The following is a 5,267-nucleotide window of genomic DNA, read 5'->3' as shown; positions in this document are numbered from 1 at the left end:
AGGGACAGGTGAGAATAATTTTCAGCACACTGTATAGTTTCTGTTGCAATTACTAATCTTTACCATTGTAGAAAAACAACAGCAATACACGGCACATAATAAATGCATGTGCTGTGCACCAATAAAACTTTACAAAAACAAGCAAGGGATTGCCTGTGATCTGAGAATGGAGTTTGTTGACATATGATCTAAAGTCTCCCTTTTTTGTGACAAAGGAAGAATTAAGGGATATATTAATGTTATTTTAGTGAATAAAGTTTTACATAACTTTTGGTGCACATAAAGATAAAAATCATTTCAAAGAGTGAGTTTCTTAAATAAATATTTTATCAACTATTAGATCTATGCCAGGCTTCCCTGAGGAATTATCAACATTAGAATAAAAAAAATCTGAACTAATGAAATGTTCACGAAGAAAAGAAATAAAATTGATCATTCTTTTTTATTTTCCAGTGACTACCCTGTTATCTGCTTAGAAGTTCTAATTATTTTCAATTTTAGTTATTTATCAAACTAGCTTGAGATGCAATACTACGAAGAGTATGCCCTTTAAATTAAAACATTTCCTCAAATGTTCTGATTGTGCTTTTACTACATGTTCTAAGGTCTTACCATGGTTTTACTTTTCAAGCATTGGACTGTATTTTGCATCAGATATTTATTTGAGATGAATCATCTTTGCAAGTATCTCAGAGAATCTCAGAGAACATCAGTGTATATGTTTGTATGTGTGTGTGCTTGCATGAGTGTATGTTTAATTTCTATTTTCCTAAACCAGATTTTCTCTGGGTCACTTTTACTTTTATACATTTCTCATATATCTATTGGTTCTCCTTTTTTATTCACAGTTTTAAATGAGAAGAAGATAGGAAGAGTGATAGAGCCTTACAGGTACATGGATGGTGGCTTTACATTAGGATAGTATGTTATTAGCAACGTTATGCATGGAATACACTAAATACCCAAATTAGGCTTTATTCTGAGATGCAGCACTAACATCAGTTGCTATAATTTTTCTAAGTGCACCTCCAACCTGCCCCTTACCAGGTTCTTTATGAATATAATCCACTAATATGTTGATTGGTGGGAAGTAGAAATGTCTGGCTGTATATTGTTTCCTTGTATACAATTTCAATTAACAGCTTTTTTGGGGGGAGGGGGGAGTACCAGGGATAGAACTCACTGGCACTCAACCATTGAACCACTTCTCCAGACCTATTTTGTATTTTATTTAAAGTCAGGGTTTCACTGAATTGCTAGCACCTTGTGATTGCTGAGGCTGGCTTTGAACTCAAGATCTCCCTGCCTCAGCCTCCTGAGCTTCCAGGATTACAGACATGTGCCACCACAGCCACATAACAGCCTTGTCTTTAGACTTTCTTTTCTCCCATTCCCATCATGCTTTCTGTCTTTGAGTCTGAATGTTTTAAAACAAATATATAACATCATACTATTTCTATACCTGTGCATCATTCTCATAATCGCTTTACAGGGAAATCAATGCCACTGACAGTGATAGAATGTGGAGGTAAAAATATATAATGGTCCTAAAATTGGAAAACATTGACTAACATTAAGTTCATGAAACAGACCTTTAAACTTATACAATTGTCAATTAACATTGACATTCCTAGTAGATTAACTTAGAAGCTAAGTTAAAAATTGTATACTGTTAATATTTGGGGGAGGTGAAAATTATTTTTCTTCCAATAATTCATCTGGCTTTTTTCTTTTTGCTCTCCTCATATTAGAACCACAAGTATCCTTGAAGATCTCTTGGACCCCTGGTTCTTTTTTTCTCTTCAGATTACAGGGACAGTTTAACTAATTTCAGAAGACGATGCTTCATGTACATGTTTTATTTCAAATAGTTCTTGAGTCTCCTGAAAATCTTCAGGTAAGTTTTCTACCCAAACTCCAAGTAGATTATAAGTGGTATAAAATGCCTTTGGTGTTATAGGGTATGACAGCACATGTCAAAGTCAATTGCTGTCAAATCTAATTTATTACTTTATTGATAATTTGGACATATAGAAGTTTAGCTTAATTGTGATTGCTCATTAGCAGCAATCTTCCCAGAATGGAAATGTAAAGTGAATGCCACTTTAAGTAAAGAGGAAAAAGTTTCAGCAATACATAATGTAAAAATAGCATTTGATGAGCAGATACGAATGATATGTAAGGCACACTATTATCAGCAACCACAACTGTTCCTGCTGCAGTTCCGTGGCACGAGCTCTGCAAAGGAAGCCAAAGCAATCATAGAATTTTTATAGCAAGGCTGTTCATGCTTTTCTAGTACTCATTGTGTCAGCACTTTAATTATAAATTCTATTCTGCATGCGTCTATAGCAAAGCTGCAAACCCACCAAAATTATTTCAAAACCTCACTTGAGTTGAAGATAAAATAATTTAAGAATATTTTTAAATGCTGATCAGAGTACTCCATGTATCAAACAGCAAATGCATCAATTAATATGTTCATTAATTAGACCCTTGAGGAAGTAGATGGACAATAAACACAAAATTGAATAATCCAGAAATGTTTAGAAATATATAGGATTCACAGGCAACTTGCAAATGAAAAATTATTATAAAATAAATTTTTCTTGAAAAATTTATTTTATAATCATACATCATGCATTTATATTTCATAGCATTTACCAAAATTGCAACTAGGTAAACAGCATTGTATGTTTTTTAGGATGTGCCTTCCATAAGATGACAAGTGAAGAGATACAACATTACATCTAACTTTTATTCCAAATGATATACATGGAGTTTTGCCCATAGTATGTGTTCAAGTCAAATGAAGAACAAATATATCAATAAAGCACATATATATTTAATAACTTATTGTTCAACAGTGACTTTCACATTATCATTTTATTATACTCACCCTTATTTTAGTCCATCATTTCAGTTTCTGAAATATACCTTCATTTATATATGAATAAAATAGTATTTGAAGAAATATTATTTTACATTAGTGCATATGGATATTTTTATTCTACTTAAATAATTTTCTTATATTTATTATAAGTAACTTGTTTCCTATATGTCAATAGAAAAACAAATCTAGTTTTAAATAGGGATTTCCTGCTGCATCCAGATATGGATTTAGTTGCTAAGGGAAACATTCAAACCCATCTTTTGAAAACTTCAACAACTTCATTTACCTAATTTAGACCTAATGGTGAAGTTTATATGAAACAACATGCAGATCTTTCCCAACATGGTTAAATCACCATATGAAGTGTTGTATCTGAATGTAGATTCAGGAACACCAGGATAAATCTGCCTGTTGCTATCACAAAGGGGCAGTAATACTGTGTGGAGCATGGAGAGGTAGGCAATGAAGAGTGTCTTTACTATTGCCGGTAGTAATATTATCCAAAATTCTATTATGATTAAAACATTTTAATTCTGTTTATTACCCCTTAAATGTTAAGCAATAAAGGCAATACTAAAAATGTTAAAAACATTTTAAACTAAATTAAGGAACTAAATTTGCCAATGATTTTGCTGTCTTTTATATAAAGTCATTATGGAATAAAGTTAATATACAAAAATAGTGTTCTAAAATTCTTGTCTGGTCAGTGATGAAAAGTGATCAAATCCTGGAACTTCACCATAGGTCTGACATTTTTTTTCCTTGTACAATCATTGATTTTTGCCCTTCATTATATCATACATTGAGAGTGATGCTTACTTCCATTCCAGAGCCACTGGCTGTTGTCAGATTCTATCACAACATTAAAATTTTAAACTACTACGTGCTTTATATAGTAACCATTTCTATGTTAATACTTAAAAGACATAGCTGTAGTTTGTCTGACAGGGCATCTTAGTGATGAACAGTTGCTCAAAATGGTAAAGGAAAATGAAAGAGTTTATGCAAAAGAGCTATTCAAAGACTGTAAAGTTGGTGAATTTCAAATACCACAGCCTATTGAGTCATTATAATGATGGATCATCTCTACTATTTTCAAATAACATGCAGATCTTGTCTGAAATAGTGAAATTGCTATATTATAATCAGTAGTGTGGGAAAATACTAATCCTGTTAGCCTCCCCAAAAATGCACCACCCATTTTGACATCCATAAATATATTCAATATGACATGATTATTATATTACTCTGTAACTCGATATTTTAAGGGCATATTATGTTAAATCTCACGATATCTTTACATTGCTTAAATATTTTCTACCTTCACTTCAATGTATATTACTGATGATAGTTACTTTCAATGTGTGGAAATGTGTCTAAGACTTGATTTTTGTGACATACGCATGTAAAAAGCAGTTTTTTATCTTATACTAATCATTTAAAAAAAACAGGCACATTGAATTAGTTCGACATTGTTTCTGAGCATTGTGTTCTAGAATTATTAAAGACAGCATATTAGCAATAAAATTCAGACTTCTGAAACATCTAAAGAGAAAGTAACCTATAGTTTAGGCAGACATTTTTCCTGTTGTAGAGATATACAGACTTTGAGATTTCTTTGAGATTTTTATTTCTACTATTTCTGAGCTCTTCATACCAGCAAGGATCCCTGACATTATCATTTACTGGGGGAAAAATTATTATTCACAAGTATGCCAGCTATCTTGAAACATATATGTTTTCTTGCTCATAATTCTCTTTGTATGCATCACCTATGCTTTTGTAGGTTTTCAATCATGGTAGACTATAACAATATTCCAAGAGTCTATTATTATTAGTAGTAGTAGTAGTGATATCATCCATACTGCGGATTGAACCCAGAGGTGCTTTACTGCTGAGCTACAGCCCCAATCCCTTTTTATTTTTTTATTTTGAGAAGTTCCCCCTATGTTGCCAACAAGTTAAGTTAGCTGAGGCTAACCACAAATTTTCAGTCTTTCTGCCTTAGCCTCTGGAATCACTGGAATTGCAGGCATGCACCACCACATCACACCAGGAGGCTACCATATTAATGTTAAGAATTAGATTATTTTCTTGGAAGTATAACATAACTATAAAATTGGAATTACTTATACAAATAAGTGCAGATTTACTGCATTTATTATTAAAACAAGAAACTTGCTTATGTTCACTCACATCAGAATCAATGATTTGATTTGAAGTTGGCCTCCATTCAGTAGATCTAATTAATTGGAAACTTTTCAACAAAGTTCAGCAAATACTGCTGACTTTTAGTTGATTTTTTAAATATAAAATAGCACTGCTTTCTAAAGATAAAGTTATATATATTTAAGGATTACACCAGGATGTTTTC

This window comes from Spermophilus citellus (assembly GCF_964194105.1).
Source record: "Spermophilus citellus genome assembly, chromosome: 12".
Taxonomy (NCBI): domain Eukaryota; kingdom Metazoa; phylum Chordata; class Mammalia; order Rodentia; family Sciuridae; genus Spermophilus; species Spermophilus citellus.
The sequence above is the reverse complement of the archived record's forward strand: the minus strand, read 5'-3'. Positions refer to the sequence as shown.